The 12875-nt window shown below is 43.1% G+C and overlaps 1 long non-coding RNA gene across 3 annotated transcripts; it reads right to left on the reverse strand.

Annotated features, from left to right (window-relative positions):
* Nucleotides 1-1651: 1651 nt before the first annotated feature.
* LOC139274694 (uncharacterized) lies at nucleotides 1652-9111 on the reverse strand. 3 transcript variants are annotated; one of them, XR_011595569.1, is made up of 4 exons: nucleotides 9023-9076; nucleotides 8831-8931; nucleotides 2010-2091; nucleotides 1652-1883 (listed from the first exon to the last, which is right to left on the reverse strand). It is a non-coding gene; the product is annotated as an uncharacterized lncRNA (long non-coding RNA). The 3 variants fall into 3 exon arrangements; XR_011595567.1 differs by lacking the exon at nucleotides 8831-8931 and having other exon boundaries at nucleotides 9023-9111; XR_011595568.1 differs by lacking the exon at nucleotides 9023-9076 and having other exon boundaries at nucleotides 8831-9008.
* Nucleotides 9112-12875: the final 3764 nt, after the last annotated feature.

Below are 12875 nucleotides of genomic sequence, written 5' to 3' on the forward strand. Positions count from 1 at the left end.
CCTCCACCTGACTGCATCTTTCCCGTTCAGGCCTCCGTTAAAATTGTAGGCGGGTCCCTGTGATGTCATCTGGACCCAACATGCATATGTGAAGAAGGACTCCGTCAACTATGTCCAGGTGTCCATGTTGCCTGCTCAGGAGAAATCCTCGATGGTGGGATCATTGGTTTTCTGGTGGGTAAGTAACCTGGGCAATTTTAATTGTCCACCTGTCCTGCTTTCACTGGACCAGTAGGGTTAAAATTGCCTCTATTGTCTAAGTTACAGGTTATGTTTGTGCAGCAGGAACTTCATGTAGTGGAGGACTGAATATATTTAAGAAGGTGGTAGATAGATTTCTAGGCATGAAAGGCATCAAGGGGTATGGGGAGAAAGCGGGAATATGGTGTCGAGATATTGAATGGCGGTGCAGGCTCGAAGGGCCAAATGGCCTACTACTGCTCCTATTTTCTATGTTTCTATGTTTCTATGTAGGACGGAGATATGTCAGAGTTTTTGTTTTGCGACAGCACATCTTTTTGTGCTTCAGAGTAGCAGGAATAGCAGATGGATTAAAAGCTCTGTATGAGGAGCTAGGCAGAAGCCACTAACAGGGCTCAATTTTTTTTTGGAGCAGGATGCTCTTTTTGGCCGAACTTAAAAATCCCCAGTTTCCCCAATCAATTTGCAGCAGCGTAACTCAGTTAGTTACAAATTTTTTAAATCAGTTTTTTTTTTCAGTCAAAGGGGGCGTAACCAACCACCTATGCCACTTCTGGCCATTTAGGGAAGTTTGGCCAGCTGAGAGTTACTCCAATTCTGATTAGGCCCGCGTATGTGGCCTGTCCTGAAAAACCTTCCCTAGAGTTAAGGAAATCGGCGCAGGTAAGGAAATCGGTGCAGCAAATGGCCAGACACACTGAAAGAATTGAAAAACACATAGCAGCAACTTACCTCTGACCCTGCCTGAAGGCTGTCCCATCCCCGCACACAGGAAGGCTGTCTGGTCCGATACTCAGTCCCCGGCTCACACACGAGAGAGAGAGAGAGAGAGAGAGAAGCATGTGTTTTTAAATTCTTTTAATGTGTTGGGAACTGGCTGTATGCTTCACTTTGCAGCCTCAGCTCGCATTGTGCCCCTGATTACTTTGGCTGCCCGATCTTTTTGGCGCAAATCAAGGCTCCAACCCCAAAACTAAAGGTCGGGTTAGGCCACGCCAAAATGAAGAGATGCAATGGTGAAACTTAGAACATACTTGGGTCTCAAAAAATCAGGCGTAACTCTTCAAGAACGCCAAAAAGGACGCTTTGGGGAAAATTGAGCCCACGGGAACTAAATATTGCTAATAGAGCAGATTGAAAAAATTGTTGACAAAAACTATATTCAACAAATTTTATTCAAAGTATCAAAGCACCCAACCAATAGAAAATGATAATAAATGTATATGGAGTGAAGACACATGAAGGCTCGTGAAGCCAGTGTGGTGCACTATATTGGAAGATCCCATTTACAACCCACCACACATTGGAGTTCTAATGTTGTGCTCGGTACTTCTCTAAATGAGGGAGGGGAAAGTAGAGTAAGGATCACCCATGGATTATTCTTGCCAAAATAGTCAAGAAGTAAAAGAAAAAACTACAAGAAATGACCTCAGGTGCTGTGGAATCAATATTACGTTGACTTTTATTAAAAAATCACAAATTCCACATTTAGTACAACATATATCATTTTTCAGGACTACTCAGAAATCAATTGTATTGCCAGATTGTATAAGTAACTGGTGGTAACTGCAGCTGAGAAACTCCAATGACTAGCCAAGAACTTGTATCCTGTCTGATTCTGTGAATGTCCTTCATTCCTTCCGAATTGAAGACATCAGCGCGATCTCATTTTTCACTATTATCTGAAATGACATAATTCAACAAATACATGCGCAATAGGCCAAATGAGTTTTCCCCAAACTAATCCTTGATTTATTATTTTTGTCATTGTGAAATTGCTTTGTAATTGTGAGATGGTTAGACTGTACCAGATTTTTTGCAAGGATTCCAGGGAATCAAATGTTCCACCCACGCGGCAAGCTGTGACAGATGCTTTGAAAGTAGATTCATCTGTAATGCATAAAATTACAGTGTGTCATATAAGTATCATTTAAATATATATATATTAATGGGGAGAAATTCGGGGCATTTGCGCCTCCTGTTAGCGTCCCCGAGGGAGTGCTAACGGGACACAAATGACTTTTTGCCTTGGCGTGGTGCGCTAACGACTTCCGCGAAATTCCGCGGGGCTTTCGTGGCAGCGGTAACCAAGTAGCACCCCTGCTCTGCTGCACTGCCAATGACGACGTCATTACCGTACACAGTGACCCGTTTTCGCCCCGGAGTGAAAATTGGGGAACGCCCCCTGAAGCTGGTCCAGGTAGGGACCCGCAGAGTTGGCAGCTTGGCCCTCCCCTTTAATACAGGAGCAATGCGCAATGTCACAGGGGATCAATCGCTATCATGTTGAAAGTCTTGCACAGATATCCTGTAACTCTTTCCCTGTCGCACTTTGTTGATAACATCCTGATTGTCACAATGCAGCATATTCTCCGATTGGCCATGAATAACATCATGAGAGTTCTGATAATCGAGATACTGTACTCAGTTTTCACCTGTTTAGGATTAAAGTACCTTATTAATCAAGTGTCACTTTTCTTGTGACTCCCATTCATTGCAAACTGCTAATTTGTTGTTGTCCAGTTACTTCTCCATGGAGAAAGAATCCTGTAACATCCCAGTGTTAAAATGGATTCAAGCAGTAGCTATAGTAGTCCATTTATGAAAAGGATACAGTTGTCCTTTTTCTTAATGTAGACACTCAGGGCTGGGTTTACGGGTCTACTCTGCTCTGTTTCCCCCCCGGAATGGCAGCAATGGCGGCGGTGAGGTGTTTTGGCCGGGTGGTCAGCCTCCAGCACCCCACGGCAATCTTCGGGTCCGGTTTAGCGGAGGCGCAGGGCAGCACCGTCTGGAAGAGCTGCGCCCGGTGTGCAACGCCCCCTGGTAGCGAAACTGGCACGAGTTTGGACTCTTGGACCGACCCCTATGCCGCAAAGCGCACCACGCACTGACTGCCTGGGGAATCAGGGGAATCCAACCATCCCAACGGCGAAGAGGTGAGTAATGGACTCCTAAGGTAAGTGTGATTGTATTTTTATTTATTGTTTTTGCGATTTGTGTTGTGGTGGCATGGGCAGTGTTTTGGGAATGTTGTAGTGGGGTTTTATCAGTTTTTCCTAACCTCCCGTCCCCCAGGCCGCTCCCAGCCCGGCTCTTTAGCTCGGGAGCTTCCCATTCTAGCGCCAAAGAGAAGTGTACAACACCTCCCTTAGCGCTGTGCCCCACACTCAGGACCTAGCTGCCCAAAATTACCTACTGAGGCGCAAACTATTCTCGGGCACTAACTTTCCCGCCCCGCCACCAATATCGCCCCGAAAACATCAAAGCCGAAAATCCAGTTCTCACTGGCTGAACTTGCTTCTGATGTTAGCTAAGTTTAAGTCAGATCCAAATTAAAATGTCTGGTCCTCTAGGATGTACATTAGACTGATATAATATTCTAATATTTCCAACAACAGATAGCAAATTTTAAATCTTTCTGTGGGAGAAATAAAAGGAAAGTATATTGCTTTGAAAACAGAAAAAGGCATACCTCTTGCCACTTAAAAAGGGGGTATTCCTTTACAAGCTAAATAGTGTGTATGATACTATTTCCCACCTTCAGAGTAAGTGAAAGAAAATAAAAGCCTTATCTCTTTAGGTTTACAAAATGTTATGGTATGTCAGCTGCTATGCTAAAACTCAGATGAAAGAATGCACTCACAGTTTGAGTGCCCTAAAGTACTAATCAACGGCACACCAACTCATGTTGTTTCCTCCCCTGAAACTATCGTTTCTTCCCTTAGGCTGTTCCGACTGCTCTTTCCCTCCCTGAATGCTGTTTTTTTTTTCTCCTTTGATTTTTCATCCAAAAAATACATGACAAAAGTACTCCAAACTTACTTGCTAAGCTGCCCCCTTCAAAAAATGGGGAAGGAGCCTAAAGCAAAATATGCTACCTACCTTAAAACACATTGGGTGGAATTTTTCAAGGCCTCAAGCCACCAGTGGGGCATTTCACATAACAGGTGGCTTATTGGAAAATGGCAGACGCACTGCCCATGAATTTCCAATCATAGACATTAATGCGTGGAGACTTGGCAGCAGTGCACCCACAGTTTTCGGATAAGCAACCCATTCTGTGTGAGGGCCCAATGCTGCCTTTTTCAATTATGAGTGAACTGGTTTCTGTCAGAGTGTAGAGTACTGGCAGTGATAACTCTGATTCTCCAGCTAGCTTCAACACTACACCAAGAAATAAGGCTAAAGATCAGAGCTTCAGAATCCAAATCCTTTAATAATGCAGTGTGAAACTGTAATTTCTCTTTGATTAGTTGTCCACGACCAGTTTAATTTAAAAAATGTCTGGAAAAAATCCAGGAGCTTTGATTTGATGTCCATCGCTGCTCCCTGCCCTGAAAACCAGCAATAAAGAAAAATTACTTATCTCTTACTGTACATCAAAGATAAACTACAATAATTCCAGAACAATTGGATAAGGAGAAGTTATTTACATAACTGTATTTCTGGGAAGGTTTGCTGCTACAGAAGATTTGTTTCTAATTAACAAAAGTTACAGATAGTTCTAGCTAAATGGAGGCAAGTCCCTGCTGCTTGCTGTGTTCCTCTCTCTCTCTTTCTCTGTCCAAATGGAAAATGCCACCTAATGGCGGGAAAGCATCATGCCAACTATGGTGCCATACTCAGATAAAAAGCTCCAACCATTACAATGAGTGAGAATGCTGATCATCAGCTAAAATCCCCCGCCCCCTTCACCCCCATCATACTGAAAATGACCATCCAGAGAGGATTACTTCGCCAACCCAATCAAAAGGCCACACGCAAGAGAGCTTATTGCAATGTCTAGCAGCTCCACTCCAAATATTGACTTCCTTACATACCCTACTCTGCAGTGCTCTTCCTCGCAACCTACGTGCAAGATATAGCAATTATGGATGGAGGCCCAAATTCTGCCTTTCACCTCCAGTGAAGTAGGTTCTCACTTGAAAAAGGATGCCCAGGGCGATTTTGAGTATTCTTGTAATGATACAATAATCAGGGCCTGCTGGATATATGGTGAGCTCTCCATCCCATGGAGAAGGGATTCGTTTTCTATTTGAACCCAATATATTCCAGAATAAATTACAATTTCCTGAAGCAACCACACCTGCCACAGGTGACAGAGGGCCGATAGAATTTCAGACCAGCCTCCAACTCATCTTCAGTAGGCCAGCCCCCTGAGGGGTCTGGGAGTTCTTATCCTCCTCACATGCACAACTCATCTAAGGCATAGTCCTAAATGCATGGGCCTTAAGCTGCCCCCCTCCCCACCCACCTTCCTTCAACAGACATTTGGGAAAGCTACAACACAGTTTTCAGTGGGTAAGCCAGGAAGCTCCTTGCATACACCCTGTGACACATAAGCCACATCATTTAGAAGCGATTTTATGTAAATATTGAGTACCTGTGGCGTCTGGTGTTACTAGAGCTGATATCATTTGATGCTATATTTACCATGAATAATCCCGGCATGCCTGTATTTCTAAACAAATATCTACATGTACAATGCCATTTCACATAGACTTCCTTTAAAATTAGCTAATATTATGTCATGTCATGGTTTTTGTATAAAACTTTAGTCTGTGTTTTTAATGAAATTTTCTTCATTGTTTGGGGGGAGGGAAAACACACAAAAAGGTTTAACTTGCTGGGAACAGCTATATCTTGAGAATCTGAAATACTTCCTGGTAGTTACCATCTTTATGTCATTAGCCTCTGTATTCTAATGAGTGCAGTTGATGATGAGCAAACCCTGTGAGGAACTTCACTAAATTAATCTTATCATTCCTAAGCAAGCAGCCTTTCCTTGTTCTCCAGATGATAGCTATTATACTGCACCCATAGAAAAGTTTCTCCATATGACGTGCCTGAGGGAAGGTACTACTCTTGTCTTTCTGAAAGCACATTGCTTTCCTTTCCCAGGAGCTACAAAACACCACAAAGAGTGTTCTCATTGGCCTTTCTTTTCTTGTTTTCTCTCCCTTCTACACACTTCGTTCTCATTTGGAGTAAGCACAGGCAGGTCAGAGCACGAACCGTAAGACTTAACTCCTGAATTTCTGAATTAAAGGGAATTCAAGCTGATTATGTTGACTTTGCTTAAATTCTTTTTTGTTATTCTCCATCTTTTATCTAAATGGCAAAGAAAAGGACAAAAAAAAAGAGGGAAAAAAAACAAGTGTCTTTGAATAGATAATCTACTGCTGAAAATCACCCATTTTCTAAAGTACTTAACCCATGACGTGACACAGAATTGGGCAGGAGGGAATGGTACTGAGGAAGGATTCTTATAAATGCAGCTAATGAAGGTCAAAGGTTGCACTCAGCTTGCTGGTGGTCCCAAGATTATGAATAGAAGAAAAAAAAATAGTACAAATACCAGGTTAAAGCTACAAAGGAACAGTCATGTGGCTGTAAAGATGGTATTGTTCTCTTTCGTGGTTGAATGAGAGCTGTTTCCGATAATAGACAGCAAGATCTTGGTGTGCTGAAACACGGAAAATCCTGCATAAAGGTCATTGTTGTTCGAATATAAAACACTTGGTATCTGCAAGTTGCCTTGGTCTGTGTTGTTTCAACTAGAATATTTTTTATGCACATTGTGAGGATATTTTAACATTCGCTTTTTCATCGTGAGTGGCAGATAAAATGCACTTTTTTCCTTGTTAATTTTGTTGACGCATTTGAAACGTTGATGTTAGATGTTGGTGCAGCACTTACTAAAATTCGAAAACAATGACAAACCTAAACAAAACATAATTAAACTCACTTGTTTTCAGTGTGTCGGAGACAACTGCAACTGATGTTTCACAAAGTTGGCCCTGGTTACCTGCTTGAAGATTCGTACCAGGGTGAGAAGGGGTAAGCCCATAATCCCTGTGTGGCCTATTGCATGCTCCATGTTCAGCAGGGTTAACGTCATCTGTACATTAAAATCAGTCTCGACAGAATATCAGCATTACTGCTAGTATCGTGTTCAACCCTGGCGGGAGGGGAGAGAAATCCTGACTTTTAGACGGTAGTGTAAAACACGTGATATCAGCTCAACCACCATTTAAGATAATCTCCCAATTTTCGTTTGTATTGAAGCATAAGTACACTGATCCATGCTCCTAGAAGGACTCATGCTTGAAGGAGCATGGGCAGAGATAGGAGTACTGTCCTGTAATATTTGTTCTTCCACCTATGCTCACATCGAGTGTAATTCCTCGCTGGAAGCACAGGATTGATTAACTTAACGTCACGTGACCAAGCAGTGCTGGTAACATCTTAAACTGCTTGTTGATTCAAAGTCACAAAGTCACCTGGAAAAGGTACATGCTCAGTGTAGCATTGCGAATATTGCACAGAAAACATTTTTATTCTTCGGGGTAGCATGTCCGTGAAGGGGGTTAGGAATTTCTCACAATCGTCCACCGTAACTTCCGCAGCAGGTCAGCAGAAACCTTGGGCTGAATCTTAACCCCCAAAAAAGTGTGGGTTGGGGGTCGGGCGAAATGTTAAAACCGTTTAAACCTTCAAACCTGACTCTGACCCGCCCAGTTCTAGGTTTAACGGAGGCAGGACAAGGGACGGGAAGCCAACTCGCTCCCGGGAGGCGGGTTGGCCAAATAAATATTTTTACTGAAGCTGGCAGCCTCTGATTTAACCAGCTTTGCAGGTTTAAACCTTTGCATGCCGGATTTCCCAGGCCTCGGGAAACCCGGCAGCTGAAAAGAGGCGAGAACAGCTTTGGGAAAAGGTATGTTCTTCCCCCCGGCCCACCAAGCTCCCACCCCCTCTCCTCATCATACCCCTCCACCCCCAATACACCCCTCCCAGCTCAGGGCTCTCGGACCCCCCCCCTTCAGGGTCACACCCCCCCACTGGAGAAACAGCCCTGCACCCACCGTGGTCAGAGATCAGACGCCCCCTCCAACCCCCTTCCCCCCCCGCCCTCACGCTCCCACGAGCAGCAGCAGACAACTTAACTTGCAGCTGCAGCTTCTTCCGGAATGCTCCCTGCCGGACTGAAAACCAAGCCTGTCAATCAGGCTGACTTCCAGGCGGGAAACCCAAAACCCATCAATGCAAATCTACGCTCACTGTGGAGTCAAAACCCGAACTCCCACCGTTCCCCCCCCCGCCCCCCACCCTCCCCTGCCTACACAGCCCACCCCTGACAAGGTTCAGTCCTCTGAGTTACAGCATTGACTTCGTATTTCTCTGGGACCGCTGTGGATCTTTCACCAATGTTACAGCAGAAACCAACAGCAATTACATTTTAATTGAGAAACCCAGGTTTGATTCAAAAAAGCACCAAGACTAAAAAGAATAAAAGGTATGTGGTAAGTCAAGAAATAGTAAGCAGGTGGTGCCAAGGTCAGGTTTAAAGGGTAAGAATTGTAGACGGAAGGAAAGATTGAGACAGGTAAGGAGTTCCATAGCTTTGAGGTCCTGTGAGAGAATGAGTTAAAGTGGGAGACAGATATTTTTGTAAACACCCTGAGGATGTAGAGAAGAGGAAGACATATTTTCAACTTAGAAGGAACAATCTTGGAAGAGCACCGACCATAGTAGTAGCAATAAGTGGAGTGAAACAAGACAGAGAGCAACCTTGTTTACACAGAGCTTATAGATTCTGATATCTACAATGATTTGAACATACCAGATTGATTCTGTGCCCCAGCATAGAAGCCATGTTCTCAGGGGAGATAAGGCTATGACACTGTAGCCTCAATTCAGTAACCCCGCTTCTTGTGAGTCCAGCTTTGTAAAGTTGAAGATTTACAAGTGAAAATATACTTCCTGTGTGATGTTTATCTCATCTTTAAAGGCAAAAGTATTTTTTTTTACTCACTTCTGTCTCCAGTCATCTTTCCTCACTCCGTACCAGCAAGTCAGTGAGAAAAATCATCAACGGCGAAAATAGAGCCCCTCAGAATCCGAGACAAAATCTCATAATGTACTAAAATAACAGTCACATGATAGTTGTTTGGTCATTAATTGGCATCTTCTGTGCTTGAAGTCAGCGGGCAGTAAGACAGCGATAGTACTGATTTAATTCTCAGAAACTGAACAGAAATATTTACCATGTTTGTGCCTTGCAGAGTGAGCCTGAGGTAGACCAATGCATCCATCATCATCATCTTTGTTATTGTTGTTGCCAGTGTCATGGGCCAATAGCCTTTTGATACCTTAAAGGCTCTATTTTTCAAAAGGTCGAGGATACATTTTGTACACAAGTTTTAATGCAGAGTTCAGCCTGACCCCAACTGCCTCTGGGAAGGAGTGGGACAGATAGGTCACATTTAAGCTTGTTAGCACCCTGAAGATACATCCTTCAACAGCATAAAAGTGGTATGTACTGTAGGTTTGTTCTGATGGTTTCACAGTGGAGTTTCAATTGGCAGCTGCACATGGCCTAGTCAACCCCATTTGCCTTTTGCAGGAGATTGCACAGGTGAATGACAAGATTATAACCGAATTGAGCTTAAGGGAATAATCAGCAAAAATGATGGCTGCAATTTTATTATCCCCTCGGGTTACAAAAGTGACATTGTGTCTCTAATAATATTCAGAGCCTGCAACCAGCCTTTGTTTACCATTTACAGCCTTTATTTGCAGTCACATTTCGGAATGTTTTTATCCTTCATGAATTTTTATAATTATTTCTCAGGATCATTGTTCACTACCTAAATAAAAATTTCCAATGATGCTTGAATGAGTTAGAACTGAAGAACAGTTGCGGAGAAATAAAATTGTAGCAATACTGAGTGCTCTAATGTTTAGACCCATCGAATGGTCACAGCACAGAAGGAGACCATTCGGCCCGTCGAGCCCGTGCCGGCTCTCTGCAACAGCACTTCAGCTAGTCCCACTCCCCCGCCCTTTCCCCGTATCACTGCAATTTTATTTTCCTTCAGGTACTTACCCAATTCCCTTTTGAAAACCACAATTGAATTTGCCTCCTCCACCCTCTCAAGCAGTGCATTCCAGATCCTAACCACTCGCTGTGTAAAAAAGTTTTTCCTCAAGTCGTCTTTGGTTCTTCTGCCAATGACCTTAAATCTGTGTCCTCTGGTTTTCAACCCTTCCGCCAATGGGAACAGTTTCTCTCTGTCTACTCTGACCAGACCCCTCATGATTTTGAACACCTCTATCAAATCTCCTCTCAACCTTCTCTGCTCTAAGGAGAACAACCCCAGCTTCTCCAGTCCATCCCCGTAACTGAAGTCCCTCATCCCTCAAATCATTCTTGTAAACCTTTTCTGAAAGAAAGGAGAAAAAAAGATTTGCCTTTTTGGGACCTTAGGATGTCTCAAAGTGCTTTGGAGCCAATGAAATACATTTTGAAGTGTAGTCACTGTTCTAATGTAGGAAACACAGCAGCCAATTTGTGCTCAGCAAGCTCCCACAAACAGCAATGTGATAATAACCAGATCATCTGTTTTAGTGATGCAGATTGAGGGGTAAATATTGGCGAGGACACTGGGGGTAACTCTCCTGCTCTTCTTCAAAATAGTGCTATGAGATTGTTTACATCCACCTGAGAGAGCAGATTTGGTTTAATGTCTCATCCAAAAATACTAATGAATTTGGCTGAAGATACTTGGGACTCACTTCAAAATGGTCTTCCAGTGATATACTTGTCTGGTGAGAAGCTGACAAACCAGGCCAATATACCTGCCAGCCGACAAAACCCAACAAAGCTGATTAATAACTTCATAAAAACTGACTTGGCCCCCAAAAAGCTGATAACTCAAGAAAACAGCATTTAATGGAAAAGATGCACTGAATAAAGGCCGATGGTCAAATCCATTGCTTCAAGGTGAATGAGGCAGTTCAATTACTTTATGTTCCATTGGCTTGGAAGGTTTCTACTGGTGTTTTAGAATTATATGTTACAATTTAGCTAGAACTAACTGTAGCATTATCACTATAGAGTAACACTATCACATGCAGGTGTAATAAAGGGATTATTTTATTGGTCTTACAGCAAAATTAAAAATGAATTAGAGTCTGGTACCTACTATAGGGATTTTTATCAACAAATGAACTCCCTTTGTTACTCATTGTGTTTGATTTGTATATCAGCGGTAAATGTTCAGGTGAGCGATGGTGTTAAATTTGTGCTAATTGTGATACTTGTAGATAAAGTTTCCTGAGAAAGGCGACTGTTTATGACATTGGAGATGCTATTGGTTCATCGATGGTAAAAAATAATCTGTTCTCCTACATGGCACCTGAGGGGAGTGAACAACCCAGATTCAGGAATGGTGATGACTAGATTAAAGCTCGACAAATCCCCGATTTGGCACTGAGCTGGCAATCTCACTCAAAGGATGGCTGTTATCTAAAAATGCTTACACTGACTCAATAAGAGGCAGGGGCTGAGGCACATTATTAGGCCAGTGCAGAGAGAGCTTTATTCTGTATTTAGCCCAGTGCAGTACCTGACTTAACTCAATAAGAGGTTACAATCATAATTTGAAAATTTCCAAAGAAAGCACTCCACCCCACCCCCACACCCCCACACACACTTTCACTGCCCAGTGACCAATTCAGGGTGAAGGGACGTGTTACCATCCCATTATCATGATCACCCCAATTTCTCCGTGATTCCAGTTCACTTTAAAAAGATACAGTAAATTCTTGACTAACACTTCCAAATGCATTTATACAATATGTTTATAAATATTGCAATAGGCTGGTCTGAGTCTATACCTGTCTTTTCTCATTGCAGACACTGCCAGACCTGCTGTGTGTGCACAAACTGCACTACTACCAAGGGCCTGCTGATGGTGTATTAGGAGTCAACACTGTCACCAATGCCACCTTGAGAAACTACGTGGTACTGCAGCCATAATATCCAAGTTTGGTGATCCTTGTTTGATGAAGAAACTCAGGTGAAAGGCCAAAGCCCAAAGTGCCAGGCACGACCAAGGTTTTACAGAGTAGGAGATAAGACATGATAAAACAAGAACATGTGACGCGAAACTTTAGGTTTAAAAGACTGTAGATTTTAGAAGGAAGGAAAAATTGAACTTTGTAAAGAGTTCCACAGTTTTGAGAACCCGGAAATGAAGGAGATAGATTCAAAAACCTTTACGCGCTTGATTTCATTCTCTTTATCTGTCCACAATGCTTGTGAAGTGTTTGTGCATGGGGGTGGAGTGGATTGCAACATTTAAGTTTGTCAACTTTGGCTCAGTTGGTAGCAATCTCACCTCTGCGTCAGAAGGTTATGGGGTCAAGTGCCACTCCATAGACTGAAGCACTGGCGTGGCAGTGCAGTACTGTAGGAGTGCTGCACTGGAAGAGATGCTGTAGTTTGGATTGAGATATTAAATCAAGGCTCTGATTGCCCTCTTAGGTGGATGTAAAAAATGCCACGAGCACATTTTGAAGAAGAACAGGGAATTCTTACAGTATCTTGTCCAACAGTAACACCACCCAAATAGATTATCTGGTCATTTATCTGATTGTTGTATGTAGGACCAAATCGGCTGCTGCATTTATCCACATTATAACTGTTGTGTATCTGTAAAGCATGCACTCCCATATTCCGCCACCAGGGAGCTCATCCCCTGAAGTCACAAGGGATCCCAGCATCCCTTGGGAGCACTGTATATAAGCCGGCCCCTAAGGCCTGTCCCTCACTCTGGAGTGTCTTATTAAAGACTGAGGTCACTGTTACTTTAACCTCCCTG

The sequence above is a fragment of the Pristiophorus japonicus genome, chromosome 10 (genome assembly GCF_044704955.1).
Source record: "Pristiophorus japonicus isolate sPriJap1 chromosome 10, sPriJap1.hap1, whole genome shotgun sequence".
NCBI lineage: Eukaryota > Metazoa > Chordata > Chondrichthyes > Pristiophoridae > Pristiophorus > Pristiophorus japonicus.